Source organism: Haliotis rufescens, unplaced genomic scaffold (genome assembly GCF_023055435.1).
Source record: "Haliotis rufescens isolate VD_foot unplaced genomic scaffold, xgHalRufe1.0.p SCAF_15, whole genome shotgun sequence".
In the NCBI taxonomy this organism is placed as follows: Eukaryota; Metazoa; Mollusca; class Gastropoda; order Lepetellida; family Haliotidae; genus Haliotis; species Haliotis rufescens.
The window spans coordinates 10,378,368-10,399,668 of NW_025963835.1; positions in this window are offsets into that span (position 1 = coordinate 10,378,368).

Genomic DNA, 21,301 nt, shown 5'->3' on the forward strand with positions numbered 1-21,301 from the left:
CCCAACAATAATTTCCGTGATTCGCTGTGTAGAGTTGCATCCTTTGGCATGCCAGAAACCTATAATTAAGTTCGAATCCCGGTTCGTGGGTTTCACCGAAGTGTTAAACAGTAAAGACCTGCATCACTTCAGGCTTTCCTCCCACATTTAGCTGACACGCCGTGATATAACTGGAATACTGTTAAAAGCAGTGTTAAACCAAACTCACTCCACATCACATCAATGGTACAAAAATGACATAACACTGTTTACGTAAGTCTTTACTGTGACAATCTTACGAAATAGGTCAGATCTTCCATCAATTCAGCCTTTGATTCATTGTAGTTAGCATTCAGCAATGTTGCAGCTATATGACCAGGCAATCCAGTGATTGGTATTGTTAACAAACAATCCACATCCTCTTGCATGGTAGGTCTTGACGATTCATCGTTGATTCATGCCACTCAGCAATGTTGCAGCTATATGAAGGCTGTCTGTATATAAACTGGACCAGATAATCCAGTGATTGGTATTGTTAACAACAATCCACATCCTCTTGCATGGTAGGTCTTGACGATTCATCGTTGATTCATGCCACTCAGCAATGTTGCAGCTATATGATGGCAGTCTCCAAATAATTCAGCGATATTGCAGCTAGATGGTAGCATATAAATATTCAAAATGTAGAAATTGACACAACACATTGTTTTCTCTACCTTTATATTTCATAAGAACTAAATAATGCCACCCTCAGCAATGTTGCAGCTATATTGGACCAGACAATCCAGTGATTGGTAATGTTAACAACAATCCACATCCTCTTGCATGGTAGGTCTTGACGATTCATCGTTGTTTAATGCCACTCAGCAATGTTGCAGCTATATGAAGGCAGTCTGCATATAAACTGGACCAGACAATCCAGTGATTGGTATTGTTAACAACAATCCACATCCTCTTGCTTGGTAGGTCTTGACGATTCATCGTTGTTTAATGCCACTCAGCAATGTTGCAGCTATATGAAGGCAGTCTGCATATAAACTGGACCAGACAATCCAGTGATTGGTATTGTTAACAACAATCCACATCCTCTTGCTTGGTAGGTCTTGACGATTCATCGTTGTTTGATGCCACTCAGCAATGTTGCAGCTATATGAAGGCAGTCTGCATATAAACTGGACCAGACAATCCAGTGATTGGTATTGTTAACAACAATCCACATCCTCTTGCTTGGTAGGTCTTGACGATTCATCGTTGTTTCATGCCACTCGGCAATGTTGCAGCTATATGATGTTCTTATGAAATTCAGCTATATTGCAGCTAGATGGTAGCATATAGATATTCAAAATGTAGAATTTTACACAACACATTGTTTTCTCTACCTTCATTATTTCATAAGAACTAAATAATGCCACACTCAGCAATGTTGCAGCTATATGATGGCAGTCTGCATATAAATTGGACCAGCATCCTGTTCTTATGAAATTCAGCTATATTGCAGCTAGATGGTAGCATATAAATATTCAAAATTGACACAACACATTGTTTTCTCTACCTTTATTATTTCATAAGAACTAAATAATGCCACACTCAGCAATGTTGCAGCTATATGATGGCAGTCGGCATATAAATTGGACCAGACAATCGTTGATTAACAATCCACATCTTTTTTCATGGTAGCTCTCGACGGTAGGTCTTGGCGATTCATCGTTGTTTGATGCCACTCAGCAATGTTGCAGCTATATGAAGGCAGTCTGCATATAGACAATCCAGTGATTGGTATTGTTAACTACAATCCACATCCTCTTGCATCTTTGTTTTATGTCACTCAGCATATTGCAGCTATATGATGGCAGTCTCCAAATAATGTGGACAGGACCAGCATCCTGCTCTTATGAAATTCAGCTATATTGCAGCTAGATGGTAGCATTAGATATTCAAAATGTAGAAATTGACACTCATTGTCTTTTTCTTTTTTATTATTTCATAAGAACTAAATAGTGTTGCAATGTTGCAGCTCTATGGCAGTTTGCATGTTGGACAAAACAATCCAGTGATTGGTGTTGTGCATGACAATCTGTTTAATACTACACAGCAATGTTGCGGCTATATATGGCAGTCTGCAAATAATCTGAACAGAACCAGACAATACAGTGTTTGGCATTGTGAAAAAACATCAGCATCTTTTTGATGCCATAAATCAGCAATGTTGCAGCTCTATGATGACAGTTTGCAAATAATCTGGACTGCACCAGACAATCCACATGATTGGATGTCACTCAGCAATGTTGCAAGTTGGACAAAGCAATCCAGTGATTGGTGTTGTGCATGGTAGGTCATGGTTGTTTAATGCCACACAGCAATGTTGCGGCTATATATGGCAGTCTAAAAATAATCTGAACAGGACCAGACAATACAGTGTTTGGTATCAGTGTTTTGATGCCACAATCAGCAATGTTGCAGCTATATGATTGCAGTCTGCAATTCAGTGATTGGTATTATGAACAACAATTCACATCAGCATCCTGTTTTAATGCCATACTCTGCAATATTGCAAGTAGATGATGGCAGTCTGTACATATATGTACTAAATAATGTCAGTTGTCACACTCAGCAATGTTGCAGGTTGGACCAGTGCCAGGTTTTATAAACAACAATCCCAGGCAAAATCCATAGATTCATTGATGTTAAGTGCTACTCAGCAATGTTGCAGCTATATGATGTGAATAATCTGGACTTGCCCATCAATCCATATCATTCATTCAGGTATGATAAGAAGTTATGTTTGCTGTTTCATTGTTGTTGTATTATGTTGCAGAGCCGGTAAATATTCAAATTTGGCATACAGATTAGTATTGTATTGTCAACAACTCAGCAATATTGCACATTAATATGAAGCATTGCTGAGTGACAATACGTAAATAATTGTTCAAACCAGGTTGCTCAGGTACAGGTTGCTGTATTGTTTCATTGACACACTCGGTGCTATTGCAGCCATGTAATGACAGCTAGTAACTATTAAATCTGGCCAAGACAATCCAGTACACAATCAATATGTTTCTAATATTTCAATATACATGCTATACTTACTCATTAATTGCGTCCAAATCACGTCCTCTTCAACAGCTCCTATGACTCCAAATTTCCCTTGGAAAGCAGCTGGTCACAGTGAGATGTCATCTTTGTATACTGGTTCAGAAGTTGTCATGTTTTTGTTTGTTTGTATATTGTATGATACAACAGACCGCAATAGTGCCACAGACAGCTCCCTGTAAATAATAGTCACCAGACAGTCCAGAGATTGACATCTGTGAGCAACGATTTACACCCTTGGGGTTAATTGCCCCCCATAGGCAAATATGTGAAGCCCATATCTGGTGTCCACTGTGGTGAATATTACTGGAATATTGCTTAAAGTGGGGTAAAACAATACTTACTCACACACACACTTGAAAGTATTTCAATTTGTTCTTGAGTATTTGAAAGTTTGCAGATGCTGTTGGATAGCCCAGATAAAGCATTTGCTTGTAATGTTGAAGGATTGAATCCCAACATGGTTCCAATTTGTGAAACCCGTTCTGATCTCCTCCGCTGTGATATTGCTAGAATATTGCTAAAAGCAGAATTAAACAATATTCACTCACTTGAACGTAAGGGGACCAATGTGTGAAACCTGTTTCTGATCTCCCCCGCTGTGATATTGCTAGAATATTGCTAAAAGCGGAGTTAAACAATACTCACTCACTTGAAAGTAAACATTTATTTCATTCTGATATTGTGTATTTTAGAGTGTGGATATGTGGTTACTTAGCCTGGTGATTAAAGCGTTTGCTTGTAGTGTCGAAGACATGGGTTCGAATCTCCACATGGGTCCAATGAGTGAAACCTGTTTCTGATCTCCCCCGCTGTGATATTGCCAGAATATTGCTAAAAGCGGAGTTAAACAATATTCACTCGCTTGAATTTCCACATGTCCAATGTGTGAAACCCGTTTTTGATCTACCCCGCTGTGATAATGCCGGAATATTGCTAAAAGCGGTAAAATTCATCCTGTTATAGTGCATTTGAGAGTGTGCATATGCAGTTCAGTATGCAGATGCAGTTGGATAGCATAATGGATAAAGCCTTTGCTTGTAATGTGGAAGACATGGTTTCAAATCTCAACATGGGTCCCTGCCATATATAGCTTGACTATTGCCAACATTTTAGTTATAATTAAATGTTGAAATGTTTGATATATTGACAATGAACTACTTGATTTAATTCTGTTATGTATTTTAAGTGTGCATTCAATTCATCTGTTCCTGTCAATTTTTAAATTCAAAGTTGCAGGTGAATTAGCTAAGTCTAGATTGCAGGGACAATAATGACAGCTATTGTGTTTATTGTGTTTTGATATTAGTTTTATCTGCTATTTATATTTGATTGCACTGAATTCTACTGTAGCCTTCAATTCAGATTTATATGATGACATCAGCAATGAGTCAAATTGCAACATAGATGTTAATTGTGAAGAATGTATAACAAAAACCAAAATGTCCAGCTAATAATATTCAACAAAATAGCTCATTCATTTCATTACCATAGTTAGGTACAAGCATACTGAATGGTACTTTATGAACATACAACCCATGAAAAACCTGAAATTGATAGATCAAAAAAAAATTCTAACTTACAACTCCAGCTTTTTGTAATCTGTGTAGTCAGGTAAATGCAATGAAATATGCAAATTGACGTTGAAGAAACATGTTTTCCTAGAGCTAGATTGCAATTGTGAAAAATATAAGCTAACCCTACCAGACCTAACACACGAATTTCACTTGTGTCTTTAGACAAGTGGCTCAAGTCACAAACTGATGGTCTCAACGCAAAATATTTCCCAACATCATAACAAACAAAAAATGCCTAACTACAGCTGTAGCAGCAAACCAACCAATCCCAGTTTTTGTTGTTATTATATCATCATGGGATCTCACATTAATGTCAAAAATTAGGAAAATTAGGAAAATATAAATTTAATAGTCAAAATTATCTGCTATGAACTCAAACCTAACCAAAGTGTAAAACTGTTGTGATATAAGAACAAAATATGCCCCAATGTAACACTTATTAAAATCTTACCTGAAATCGACCACATGTACAGTTGTCTAATATATATTTTTGCTCATTCTCTTTCATTTTATCAAATACTTTGTTCCTATGCAACATTCATCATAAATTTTCAAAGACCGGTAAACATAAATTAATTTGTTCAAAATATAACCTCCTCCCCCATTCATACAACAATTTAATCAATGTTAAGGAACTAATTATCACAGAGATGTAATTTATAACATTATCTGCTGCAAATATTCCCTGAACAGTACAGTCTAAACTATCTTATTCTGTAAAAGTGAATAACATTCATATTGAAATATATCATATTTCTTTCTTAATTATTCACATTTGGTATGTATCACCTTCTGAAGTATTACGCTTTTCAATGTTACTGGAAAGGATTTTGTCACATTCATTCAAACAAATATTTCATTTTTTATGACAATGGGCGATCTTTTTGTTCCAAAGGGCAACAACTCTCATTTTGAAATGATATAAGCGACGGTCCAACCTGTCGCTTCTAGTCTGGTTCCCGGATCAATGCGCGCTGCGACAACGACTGACATGTAGAGACGGAACCAAGCTAAAGAGTTATCCTGTTGCACCTTCGTTCAAAAACGGTTGTTTACAACTGAATATTTTTAACTAGCACATATTTTGTAGTGATTATTAGTTTATATTATCAACATTTGTTGAGTCTTCAACTACAAGACGAATTGTCACTTTGGAATATAGCGGGGAAAACGTCATGAAAAATGGTATATTGTCACGGTATTTCCTACGTCAGAAAACAGCGAGGCATTCTATCAGTCTGGGCTAACATATTGCATCGATAAAATAATACAAACTCATTTTATTTATCGGCCTTTGTGTTATTTCCTACAACAATTCATGCATTCAAATCTCAACAAATACTACCACGAACTTCAATTTAATAAAATTAGTGATACGCCAACATTTGCAGGACACAGATATCTTTGACAGGCCTTTACCAATGATCTATATATAGTAAGTATACATCCGTGCCTTTACAAATATTTTAAGAAGAAATAATGTTCAAAATAATAAAACAACTGATTTTAAATGTTACTTTTTTTATATCAAAGTTAAAGTTGCATCTGAATATTTATATTATTTTTGTAGAAATAGGCCTAATGAACATCTACCATGCAGCTATTAAGCACTCAGTTACTCAGTTGCAATATGCATACTAGTCATCATACTTTGAAATAAGAGATTTACCCATATTATTCTGCCCCTTATAACATGTGTCCCACCATTAAGTGCTCTGAGTCATCACAGGTGTTAATTCATTGATCCATCATTTCTTACAGAATTCTGATACTCATGCTCTTAAAATAGTAGTTAATTACAGAGATGTGTCCCAACAAACAACAAATCATACTGAATACCCCACAAAATGTGTATGATGCATAAATAGATCTAAATCAAAGTTTTATCTTCTTGTTTTAGTAACATTATATTTTATTTAATGTTGACAAATTTCCCATACAAACCCACACACTATCCTGCTGTATCTAAGTATCCTGATTTTCATTCAACAGTACTTCAAGACACCTGTATTTTAAAGTATATTTTGTAGTTATTATTATCATATAGCAAATATGAATGCTTTATGAAAATATGAATATGAAAGTTTATCATCAAATCTTCTGATAGTTAAATAAATGGAAATTGAACCCCACAGTCATTCCATGCAGATAAATGGATTTATTTATGTTATTTGTTTTTGCATATAACAGATTATACTTACATATTTTACAGTCAGTGTCTATAATCAGGCCCAATATGTATTTTGACTGATTCACTCAGGTAAGGTATATTTTTTCTTAAATTTTCATTCATTTATTATTGACTAAAAATAGGACCAGATTTTAGACAGACTGGCTGAAATGTATAGACTGCATAATTTAATCTTCTCAAATTAATTTGGATCTAGTTTGATCTTATCAAGATCAAAGTAACTTATGTAAGAAATTAAAAATGTTTTCACAATGAATTGATTGATTCTCCAAACCTGAAAGAATACCAGAGTCCCAATACTAGTACACATGCACAAGTGTGCCAAGATATTAAATAAAATAATAAGAGTCATTGTGCAATGCAGATATCATTTGGTGTGAAGTGAAAAAAGAAAAACATTAATAATTTGTTTGTTGGAATTTGAAACATCAGTTTAGAACAAGGAAACATAAAAAGCAAGGCCTAATGAAGTTAAGAATCAGCTTTATCTGTGTCACAATGATATGATTATTGTCAATGCAAACTGGATGTAGACACTGCATTGTTAATACACAAACAACATTATAGAGATTGGCAATTAGTATGAATATATTGTTTTATTTTATAAAAATTGTAGCTGGTACAAATACTCTTGAATATGTATTTTAACTAATTTATAGTGTCCCCTGTGTCTGAATTGGTTTTTTTCTGCTTTGTAAAATTAAAAAAAAGGCCAAAATAATATATATCTTTGATTGATCATATTGAAATATAATCATGGTAGTATTTGGCAACAAACAGCTACCATTCATATACATAAAATCCTTGTATACAACATGCACCATTTAACCCTTAAATATCAAAACAGATTTCAGTGATTTCCATTTCTTTTATTTTGAAGATTGTATCATGATATCTACTTGATGACGTAATTTTACAGTACCTGTTACTCTTACAATTTCTTGAGAACATTTCTCATTGCTCTCAGTTATATATCTGACAAATACTTACATGTGTTGCTGTCAATATTCACAACATTGAGCCTACGGGCAACGTTGCATGAAACCCTCACATTTCGCTTAACGTATCGCCTCACAGTTTAACATAATAACATAGATATAGGAACGTATACAAAATCTACTTAATTTTCATAATCATACATCAAGGGCAACACTTTCAGTACCGATTGCAAAACGTCAACAAAGCGACCCGGGAGGAACGATCAGCTGATTTCACCGCATCGCTTCGAACGCCTATCTAGTGGTTAACTATACAATATAATCAGTCGTGGTCGTCCCTCATGTATAATTATATCAAGGAACATATATTTCCGGACATGGCAATAGATAAATAATTGTTTAGGCGAAAAGATATACTGTCCGCACACAAGTGTGACCGTTGCCGACAGGGGTGAAGGTTGTACTAGTTAACTGTCTATAGACGCCATAGTAACATGTAGTGCCCGTATTGCGCATACCACATGCGCCGTCAGTTTAAGGTTGGACCGTCCGCGTCAGCGCACCTAGCGGGTTAGTGAAGGGAAGATAAATTGAAAAAGATCGCCCATTTGGCTAACTATCATGTTAATATACCCTGTCTTCCATGATCTCCAGGTGACATAGAGACACAGACCCTTCAATAACACTAAAATATATAAATTTCTCTTAACACATGCAGTAAATTACTCAAAACAAAATTAAGCTTAACAACTGCTTCATTGATTGTACCAAATTCATCTCATTCCCATCCTCAATATAAACAATCGGACCCAGTTCGTCAGGCGCAGATTCGCCAGCTACCAACAGTTCAATTATTGCATTTATAGCGCTGTTGCTGTCTCGCTATACCGTTACTTTGGCTCACACCCAGCTAACAACCCTTGACGATCCAACACCCATTTTCCACGACCCTAAATTCATTACAGTCTGTTCGTATATCACCGTTAACAAATTAGAAGGACGATACCATTGTTGTAAATCCCACCAACTCCCGCCCACGTGATCATACAGCAGTAAGAGATGCACGTACTTTTCAAAAGGTAAATTTACCCTAAAATTCATCAGTATGAACATCAAAGACATTGAAAGTGTAACCCACAATAACTGTCTGTTAACATATATATAGGAAAACAATGAAAGCATTATATAAAACGTATTATGTCCAGTTCTATCTCTCGCACACACAAAAAATGTCCTCACCTGTTGACAATGGCGGTCGTAGAGGCCGGAAACGAGCGCGCGCGCCACCTAGCAAATGACATTGGGCCGTTAGAGTTACCTACCGTAGCAACAAACTGGCCGTGTCAGTTTGGAAGGCTGGATAGATACCATTCGAAAGGGACCAACGCCCGAACTGACAATCTTAAGCCTAAATGAACCAGTGAAATATCAGATTGTTAATAAAGACCATCATTTAATTATAATTAAAGTATTCATGAAGTGGATACAAATTAAAACTACTTTAAATATGATATCCCCCGCTTGTCATTACATTTTCTTAATGTACATTGTTGCTTCCTGACATCTAAATCAGTATCAAATGATATTGCTGCGTTTTATTTACAGTACAACATGTGTTTTTTTAATTGCTTTTTCTTGCAACAGATTTCCTCACTATCAATTACCTTTTGTATTATACGAACCTGTTCATTACTGATAATTCCATTTATATCATTGGCGTTCACCTTTTAGAAACCAGTCCCTTTCCCTTTCCCTTCATTGTGTTGACAGCTAATCCTCTTAGAACACACAAGTTTGGAAGACTGGGGTTTTCTTTCCTAATTGGGTGAAAGGTTTTAACAAGGAGATGACAAGAGGTGACTGACATGTGTTGTTACTGTTAGGTAATGCCCCAAGCCATCGCACCCCTGAGCACCTGTCAGTCAAGTGCATATTGGAACATGAGCTACGGTAATGGTACAGCAGATTCATCCGAGAGCCGCGTGTGGGGTGCTTGGGTTATAGCTAAAAACGGCACCTGGCGAAAACGGCACCTCTGATTGGGAGGCACAACTAACTTATTGTGAAAACATTATATGCTTTTATATCGTCACATCGTCTACTACAAACACCAATAATGGTGAAAACTTATAACAAGTTTACATTGGAAATTAGCCACCTGAGTCACCAACTATAATAATGCTTGGTGCTACATGGGCCGATATTGTAAACATTGATGAAGATGAAGAACTGTATATATGTGAATGTATGTAGTTATCTGTGAACAACTGGGAAACGGTAAATAACATGTAAAACACATCAAATAATATATAACAAATAACATTAATATATATAGTACTACATAAATCGTTATTATAAATAGAGGTGCCGTTTTCGCCCGTCACACAGAAGCCATTTTCGCCAGAGAAATCGGTGCCGTTTTAGCCTGATCCCGGGTGCTTTAGTCAAAACGTACATCATGCCCCAGAACACCTCCTTCATAAATCCCTCTCAAACTGGGATTTACGGTAGGTTTATGATTGAAAGTTTAAAATCGCATTTACTATCTTTTCAAGTACTTGTCATTATTCAATTATCACAACTTCAAGTAAAAATGGTAGCAATTTCTATAGTCTTTTTCTGCATGTATTTTCTTCACACTGTATGCAGTACTCTCTGCCAGCAGAAAGCACGCATTTTGTACGTTTGTGATTGAAAGTTTAATATCGCTGAACTCCCCGTTTAATGTACTGGTTCTTGTCTTAATTGTATTACCACAATTTCAAGTAATAACAGACCATTTATATGTTCACTTCGTTTCAATGGTAGCGACTTCTATAGTCTGTTTCTGTATAGATTCTCATCACGCTGTTTGTAATACATTTTGCCAGTGGAAAGTGCACAGTTTCCCGTACTTGTACACTAGATCCATTCAGTTGCTCCCTGTCTAAAAGGATCGTTGTACAACATGTTTGTTTTTCTTTTTATAAAATGCCTTATTTTCCTTGGAACGGATTTTCGCACTATCAAATTACTCTTTTATGATCTGAACCTGTTCATTTTTGATAATTCCATTTTTTTCTGAAAAATCCCAGATATAATGCCAACTTTAAGGAGTATTATTGACCCATATCATTATGGTTTAGAAACCAGTCCCTTTCTCAACCTACTTAAGTGCATTGATCTCCATTGTGTTTACAGCTAAGCTTCTTTTAAACTTTGATCACAAACGCTTGGAAGACTTGGGGTTTTCTTAGCTGATTGGTTGAATTGCTTCAACAAGGAGATGACAAGAGGTGACCGACATGTGTTGTTACTGTTAGATAATGGTCTAAGCCATCTCATCCCTGAGCACGGGTCAAATTACAAGATCCATTTCCTGCATATTACAATAACAAGTCACCAACACCTCTGCATGCTGGTATCTTCCATACTTACAGGTACAGGGCCAAAATGGGAATTTTTTTCTTGGTCAAAACGGACAGGTGAAATATCCTATTGATAATCCAGATCATATTATAGTCGTACACAGTATAGCACATATCCTTCCTCATATCGGAATGCACTTATATAACAACAGGAGAAAATGCCTTAATGGTAATAGATTAGGGCCATTAAGAACTCAGTTTCAAAGGTTTTTAGTACTCTGTATAACCAAAGTGCAATTTTGCAAAAGTACTTCTATGAATAGAACAGGATCCGCTTCTACAATCCTAACCAGCGGGAGCCCGACATCGCTGCTCGCAGCTATATTTATTATTATTATTATTATTCTTTATTATTATTATTATTCCGGCGTTTTTTGTTCCAATCATAACTCAAGAACTACAGCTCAGAATTTCTTCAAAATTGGCACCAAGATTTCCAATGTCCTAAAGCAGATACCACAAAAATCCCAATGCCGTAGGCCCAAAGACCAAGGGCAGATAACCAAAAAACAAGATTTTTTTTAACATTTATGTTGGCCTATTGCACCCAAACCGCTTGTCCGATTACCTTCAAAATTGGCATGTGTCTGCTGCTTTAGGTGCCTGCCATTTTTTGTTCTTTGACTTTGGCCATTGGTCACGTGGTTTTGCAGCCATATTGAATTCAAGATTTTACCAGTGTTTTGGGGGTACATGTCTTCAAAAGCATGGATCTCTGAATCCGCTTAATGAAATGCTTCCAAACGTTCTGAGAATTGTCTCCATACACAACAAATCACTATTTTAATAGCTGTCATTGGCCATCTTTGATAGTTGCGGCCAAATTTGATTTTGATTTTCATCACCGAAATTTTACTTTAAAGATCATATCTTGTAAGGTTCTTTAAAGAAACTATTGAAAGTTTGCATGAAGTTAGTTTCACATATGTACTTCATTTTGTGTTCTTGGTTGCATGCTAAAAGTAACACTGCTTGGTGGTAATATGTGATTATTTATTTCAAAAATACTATGAATGAAGCCTCGTAAAATCTAGGTAGGATTATTTCCCTTTGACTGTAGACTACTCTTGAAGATGAGGGTTAGAATTGGTCTTCAGCAGCCCATGCTTGTCTTGATAGGCGATTATCAGGATTGGGTGGTCAGGCTCCCTGACTTGCTAATTTATTTCCCAATTGCCAAATGCTTACTTTTGACGGCTGGGCCACCCGTGCCCCCCGACACCCCCAGAACAGGCCAATTTCTTGCGTCCATGTCCAACCTGCCTGCAGTTACTATGTTTTACGACGTTGGTACAAACAAACCATTTGAGGATTCGAACATGGTCTAGGTCTGAAATGGATTTAGAACACTCTGATTCACTCTGGCACGCTCAATTTCGGAGCGGTGACGTCCTGCAAATGGTGACTATCTTTTGACTGAGTTGGTACAAGCAAACCTCTTGTGGATTCGAACATGAGGATTCGAGGTCGTAGATAGGTTTAGAACAGCCTTTGACACCCGGTACATGCGAATGTCATAGCGGCAATGTCCGCAACCGCTGCCTACATTTGACGGAGTTGGTACAAGCAAACCAGTTTAGGATTTAAACATGGTCGAAGTCAGAAATGGGTTTAGAAGATAAAGGGTATACCCCAGAGCCATCAATTTCGTAGCGGCGATGTCCCGCAAGCGCTGCTTAAATTAGACGCGATGGTACAAGCAAACCATATAAGGATTCAAACAAGGTCGAGGTCAGAAATGAGTTAAGTAGCCCTCTGACACTCCAGCACACGCCAATTTCGTAGCGGCAATGTTCTTCAAGCGGTGTCTGTCTTTTGACGGCGTTGGTACAAGCAAACCATTTGAGGATTCGAACATGGTCGATGTAGGAAATTGGTTAAAACACTATGGGACATCCAGGCACATGTCAATTTCGTTGTGGTGATGTCTCACAAGCAGTTCCTTACATTTGACGGCGTTGTTACAAGCAAACCATTTGAGGATTCGAACATGGTCAAAGTCAAACGTGAGTTCAAAACTCACTTGGACACCTGTGGTGATGTCTCGCAAGCGGTTCCTTGCATGTGACGGCGTTGGTACAAGCAAACCATATGCGGATTCGAACATGGACGGCGTCTGAAATGGGTGTAGAACATCCCGGGACGTTCTGGGACACGTCAATGTCGTAGAGGCTATGTCTTGCAAGCGTTTCCTTACTTTGGACGGCATCGGTACAACCAAACCAATTGGGGATTCGAACATGGACGAGGTCGGAAACAGGTTCAGCACCTTATCTAAGCAATGCGACAGAAACCCGGGGTCCTGGCGAAGTCAGAACACTAATCCGTTTGACTGTAGCTCAATGGACAAGGGAGCTACGCTCCTGGACTATTTGACCCCCTGCCACCCGGCCTGCCACCCGGCCTGTCACCCTGCCGTACAACAGACCTCTGAATAGCAGACCTTTAAACACTTGTAACTCGGAAACTACTGGTCCGATTTTGACCAAATTTTGTGTGTGTATGTAGAGTGGAATCGTAGAGGCGATGTCTTGCAAGCGTTTCCTTACTTTTGACGGCGTCGGTACAACCAAACCAATTGGGGATTCGAACTTGGACGAGGCCGGAAACAGATTCAGCACTTTATCTAAGCAATGCGACAGAAACCCGGGGTCCTGGCCAAGTCAGAACACTAATTCGTTTGACTGTAGCTCAATGGACAAGGGAGCTAGGCTCCCGGACTATTTGACCCCCTGCCACCCGGCCTGCCACCCGGCCTGCCACCCGGCCCCAAGCTGCCGTACAGCAGACCTCTGAATAGCAGACCTTTGAACACTTGTAACTCTGAAACTACTGGTCCGATTTTGACCAAATTTCGTGTGTGTATATAGATTGGGATCGTCTAGATTATTATTGTGTTCATATTGTCCTATTGTAATCGTTCGATTTATTATTAGGGCTCTATGCCCTGGGACACCCTTGTAAACGTCAATTACGTAGCGGCGTCTATATTTGACGGCATTGGTACAAAGAATCCATTTGAGGATTCGAATATGAACAAGGACTGGAATGGGTTCAGAACACCCAAGAATGCTCTGGCTCCCGCCAATTTTGTCAAAACGGACTGATGACATATGAAGTAATAAATTACACTATAACATACTCATGTGCACTGCATTATACAGTGGATTCAAATGACTGGAACTAAATGATTTATTGGTATTATGAGGGGCGGCCGGGTAGCCTTGTGGTTAAAGCGTTCGCTCGTCACGCCGAAAACCTGTCAATTCCTGACATGGGTACAATGTGCGAAACCAATTTCAGGTTCACCGCCGTGATATTGCTGGAATATTGCTAAAAGCGGCGTAAAACCATACTCACTCACTTACTCGTGGCGTGAGATGTATTTTGTCCCGCTGCTCTGAAACCGTTACTCCGATTACATTCACACTCTACGTGTGCCTGCTGCTTTAGATGCTTGACATCTTTTGTTCTTTAACTTTGGCCACTGGCCACGTGGTTTGGCAGCCATTTTGGATTCAGGGTTTTCACAGTGTCTTCGAACATGGACGGCGTCAGAAATTGGTGTAGAACATCCCGGGACGATCTGGGACACATCACTGTCGTAGAGGCAATGTCTCGCAAGCGTTTCCTTACTTTTGAAGGCGTTGGTACATGCAAACCATATGCAGATTCAAACATGGACGGCGTGTAGAATGGGTTCAGGACATCCCGGGACGTTCTGGGACACGTCAATGTCGTAGAGGCGATGTCTCACAAGCGTTTCCTTACTTTAGACGGCATCGGTACAACCAAACCAATTGGGGATTCGAACATGGACGAGGTCGGAAACAGTGTCAGTACTTTATCTATGCAATGCGACAGAAACCCGGGGTCCTGGCCAAGTCAGAACACTCATCCGTTTGACTGTAGCTCAATGGACAAGGGAGCTACGCTCCCGGACTAGTTGACCCCCTACCACCCGGCCTGTCACCCTGCCACAAGCTGCCGTACAGCAGACCTCTGATTAGCAGACCTTCGAACACTTGTTACTCGGAAACTACTGGTCCGATTTCGACCAAATTTCGTGTGTGTATGAAGAGTGGGATCGTCAAGATTATGATGGTAATCATATTGTCCTATTGTAATTGTTTGATTTATTATTAGGGCTCTATGCCCCGGGACACCCTTGTACACGTCAATTACGTAGCGGCGTCTATATTTGACGGCATTGGTACAAAGAATCCATTTGAGGATTCAAATATGAACAAGAACTGGAATGGGTTCAGATCACCCAAGAATGCTCTGGCTCCCGCCAATTTTGTCAAAACGGACTGATGACATATGAAGTAATAAATTACACTATAACATACTCATGTGCACTGCATTTATAAAGTGGATTCAAATTGACTGGAACTAAATGATTTATTGGTATGAGGGGCGGTCGGGTAGCCTTGTGGTTAAAGCGTTCGCTCGTCACGCCGAAAACCTGTCAATTCCTGACATGGGTACAATGTGTGAAACCAATTTCAGGTTCACCGCCGTGATATTGCTGGAATATTGCTAAAAGCGGCGTAAAACCATACTCACTCACTTACTAGTGGCGTGAGATGTATTTTGTCCCGCTGCTCTGAAACCGTTACTCCGATTACATTCACACTCTACGTGTGCCTGCTGCTTTAGATGCTTGACATCTTTTGTTCTTTAACTTTGGCCACTGGCCACGTGGTTTGGCAGCCATTTTGGATTCAGGGTTTTCACAGTGTCTTCGAACATGGACGGCGTCAGAAATTGGTGTAGAACATCCCGGGACGTTCTGGGACACATCACTGTCGTAGAGGCAATGTCTCGCAAGCGTTTCCTTACTTTTGAAGGCGTTGGTACATGCAAACCATATGCAGATTCAAACATGGACGGCGTGTAGAATGGGTTCAGGACATCCCGGGACGTTCTGGGACACGTCAATGTCGTAGAGGCGATGTCTCACAAGCGTTTCCTTACTTTAGACGGCATCGGTACAACCAAACCAATTGGGGATTCGAACATGGACGAGGTCGGAAACAGTGTCAGTACTTTATCTATGCAATGCGACAGAAACCCGGGGTCCTGGCCAAGTCAGAACACTCATCCGTTTGACTGTAGCTCAATGGACAAGGGAGCTACGCTCCCGGACTAGTTGACCCCCTACCACCCGGCCTGTCACCCTGCCACAAGCTGCCGTACAGCAGACCTCTGATTAGCAGACCTTCGAACACTTGTTACTCGGAAACTACTGGTCCGATTTCGACCAAATTTCGTGTGTGTATGTAGATTGGGATCGTCTAGATTATTATTGTGTTCATATTGTCCTATTGTAATCGTTCGATTTATTTTTAGGGCTCTATGCCCTGAGACACCCTTGTACACGTCAATTACGTAGCGGTTTCCTTATTTGACGGCATTGGTACAAAGAATCCATTTGAGGATTCGAATATGAACAAGGACTGGAATGGGTTCAGAACACCCAAGAATGCTCTGGCTCCCGCCAATTTTGTCAAAACGGACTGATGACATATGAAGTAATAAATTACACTATAACATACTCATGTGCACTGCATTATAAAGTGGATTCAAATTGACTGGAACTAAATGATTTATTGGTATGAGGGGCGGCCGGGTAGCCTTGTGGTTAAAGCGTTTGCTCGTCACACCGAAAACCCGGGTTCGATTCCTGACATGGGTACAATGTGTGAAACCAATTTCTGGTGTCCCCCGCCGTGATATTGCTGGAATATTGCTAAAAGCGGCGTAAAACCATACTCACTCACTTACTAGTGGCGTGAGATGTATTTTGTCCCGCTGCTCTGAAACCGTTACTCCGAATACTTTCACACTCTACGTGTGCCTGCTGCTTTAGATGCTTGACATCTTTTGTTCTTTAACTTTGGCCACTGGTCACGTGGTTTGGCAGCCATTTTGGATTCAGGGTTTTCACAGTGTCTTCGAACATGGACGGCGTCAGAAATTGGTGTAGAACATCCCGGGACGTTCTGGGACACATCACTGTCGTAGAGGCAATGTCTCGCAAGCGTTTCCTTACTTTTGAAGGCGTTGGTACATGCAAACCATATGCAGATTCAAACATGGACGGCGTGTAGAATGGGTTCAGGACATCCCAGGACGTTCTGGGACACGTCAATGTCGTAGAGGCGATGTCTCACAAGCGTTTCCCTACTTTAGACGGCATCGGTACAACCAAACCAATTGGGGATTCGAACATGGACGAGATCGGAAACAGTGTCAGTACTTTATCTATGCAATGCGACAGAAACCCGGGGTCCTGGCCAAGTCAGAACACTCATCCGTTTGACTGTAGCTCAATGGACAAGGGAGCTACGCTCCCGGACTAGTTGACCCCCTACCACCCGGCCTGCCACCCTGCCTGTCACCCTGCCACAAGCTGCCGTACAGCAGACCTCTGATTAGCAGACCTTCGAACACTTGTTACTCGGAAACTACTGGTCCGATTTCGACCAAATTTCGTGTGTGTATGAAGAGTGGGATCGTCAAGATTATGATGGTAATCATATTGTCCTATTGTAATTGTTTGATTTATTATTAGGGCTCTATGCCCTGAGACACCCTTGCACACGTCAATTACGTAGCGGCGTCTATATTTGACGGCATTGGTACAAAGAATCCATTTGAGGATTCAAATATGAACAAGAACTGGAATGGGTTCAGATCACCCAAGAATGCTCTGGCTCCCGCCAATTTTGTCAAAACGGACTGATGACATATGAAGTAATAAATTACACTATAACATACTCATGTGCACTGCATTTATAAAGTGGATTCAAATTGACTGGAACTAAATGATTTATTGGTATGAGGGGCGGTCGGGTAGCCTTGTGGTTAAAGCGTTCGCTCGTCACGCCGAAAACCTGTCAATTCCTGACATGGGTACAATGTGTGAAACAAATTTCAGGTTCACCGCCGTGATATTGCTGGAATATTGCTAAAAGCGGCGTAAAACCATACTCACTCACTTACTAGTGGCGTGAGATGTATTTTGTCCCGCTGCTCTGAAACCGTTACTCCGAATACTTTCACACTCTACGTGTGCCTGCTGCTTTAGATGCTTGACATCTTTTGTTCTTTAACTTTGGCCACTGGTCACGTGGTTTGGCAGCCATTTTGGATTCAGGGTTTTCACAGTGTCTTCGAACATGGACGGCGTCAGAAATTGGTGTAGAACATCCCGGGACGTTCTGGGACACATCACTGTCGTAGAGGCAATGTCTCGCAAGCGTTTCCTTACTTTTGAAGGCGTTGGTACATGCAAACCATATGCAGATTCAAACATGGACGGCGTGTAGAATGGGTTCAGGACATCCCAGGACGTTTTGGGACACGTCAATGTCGTAGAGGCGATGTCTCACAAGCGTTTCCTTACTTTAGACGGCATCGGTACAACCAAACCAATTGGGGATTCGAACATGGACGAGATCGGAAACAGTGTCAGTACTTTATCTATGCAATGCGACAGAAACCCGGGGTCCTGGCCAAGTCAGAACACTCATCCGTTTGACTGTAGCTCAATGGACAAGGGAGCTACGCTCCCGGACTAGTTGACCCCCTACCACCCGGCCTGCCACCCTGCCTGTCACCCTGCCACAAGCTGCCGTACAGCAGACCTCTGATTAGCAGACCTTCGAACACTTGTTACTCGGAAACTACTGGTCCGATTTCGACCAAATTTCGTGTGTGTATGGAAATTAGGATCGTCAAGATTATGATGGTAATCATATTGTCCTATTGTAATTGTCGATTTATTATTAGGGTTCTATGCCCCGGGACACCCTTGTACACGTCAATTACGTAGCGGCGTCTATATTTGACGGCATTGGTACAAAGAATCCATTTGAGGATTCAAATATGAACAAGAACTGGAATGGGTTCAGATCACCCAAGAATGCTCTGGCTCCCGCCAATTTTGTCAAAACGGACTGATGACATATGAAGTAATAAATTACACTATAACATACTCATGTGCACTGCATTTATAAAGTGGATTCAAATTGACTGGAACTAAATGATTTATTGGTATGAGGGGCGGTCGGGTAGCCTTGTGGTTAAAGCGTTCGCTCGTCACGCCGAAAACCTGTCAATTCCTGACATGGGTACAATGTGTGAAACCAATTTCAGGTTCACCGCCGTGATATTGCTGGAATATTGCTAAAAGCGGCGTAAAACCATACTCACTCACTTACTAGTGGCGTGAGATGTATTTTGTCCCGCTGCTCTGAAACCGTTACTTCAATTACTTTCACACTCTACGTGTGCCTGCTGCTTTAGATGCTTGACATCTTTTGTTCTTTAACTTTGGCCACTGGCCACGTGGTTTGGCAGCCATTTTGGATTCAGGGTTTTCACAGTGTCTTCGAACATGGACGGCGTCAGAAATTGGTGTAGAACATCCCGGGACGTTCTGGGACACATCACTGTCGTAGAGGCAATGTCTCACAAGAGTTTCCTTACTTTAGACGGCATCGGTACAACCAAACCAATTGGGGATTCGAACATGGACGAGATCGGAAACAGTGTCAGTACTTTATCTATGCAATGCGACAGAAACCCGGGGTCCTGGCCAAGTCAGAACACTCATCCGTTTGACTGTAGCTCAATGGACAAGGGAGCTACGCTCCCGGACTAGTTGACCACCAACCACCCGGCCTGCCACCCTGCCTGTCACCCTGCCACAAGCTGCCGTACAGCAGACCTCTGATTAGCAGACCTTCGAACACTTGTTACTCGGAAACTACTGGTCCGATTTCGACCAAATTTCGTGTGTGTATGAAGAGTGGGATCGTCAAGATTATGATGGTAATCATATTGTCCTATTGTAATTGTTTGATTTATTATTAGGGCTCTATGCCCCGGGACACCCTTGTACACGTCAATTTCGTAGCGGCGTCCTTATTTGACGGCATTGGTACAAAGAATCCATTTGAGGATTCAAATATGAACAAGAACTGGAATGGGTTCAGATCACCCAAATATGCTCTGGCTCCCGCCAATTTTGTCAAAACGGACTGATGACACATGAAGTAATAAATTACACTATAACATTCTCATGTGCACTGCATTTATAAAGTGGATTCAAATTGACTGGAACTAAATGATTTATTGGTATGAGGGACGGTCGGGTAGCCTTGTGGTTAAAGCGTTCGCTCGTCACGCCGAAAACCTGTCAATTCCTGACATGGGTACAATGTGTGAAACCAATTTCAGGTTCACCGCCGTGATATTGCTGGAATATTGCTAAAAGCGGCGTAAAACCATACTCACTCACTTACTAGTGGCGTGAGATGTATTTTGTCCCGCTGCTCTGAAACCGTTACTCCGATTACTTTGACACTCTACGTGTGCCTGCTGCTTTAGATGCTTGACATCTTTTGTTCTTTAACTTTGGCCACTGGCCACGTGGTTTGGCAGCCATTTTGGATTCAGGGTTTTCACAGTGTCTTCGAACATGGACGGCGTCAGAAATTGGTGTAGAACATCCCGGGACGTTCTGGGACACATCACTGTCGTAGAGGCAATGTCTCGCAAGCGTTTCCTTACTTTTGAAGGCGTTGGTACATGCAAACCATATGCAGATTCAAACATGGACGGCGTGTAGAATGGGTTCAGGACATCCCAGAACGTTCTGGGACACATCAATGTCGTAGAGGCGATGTCTCACAAGCGTTTCCTTACTTTAGACGGCATCGGTACAACCAAACCAATTGGGGATTCGAACATGGACGAGATCGGAAACAGTGTCAGTACTTTATCTATGCAATGCGACAGAAACCCGGGGTCCTGGCCAAGTCAGAACACTCATCCGTTTGACTGTAGCTCAATGGACAAGGGAGCTACGCTCCCGGACTAGTTGACCCCCTACCACCCGGCCTGCCACCCTGCCTGTCACCCTGCCACAAGCTGCCGTACAGCAGACCTCTGATTAGCAGACCTTCGAACACTTGTTACTCGGAAACTACTGGTCCGATTTCGACCAAATTTCGTGTGTGTATGAAGAGTGGGATCGTCAAGATTATGATGGTATTCATATTGTCCTATTGTAATTGTTTGATTTATTATTAGGGCTCTATGCCC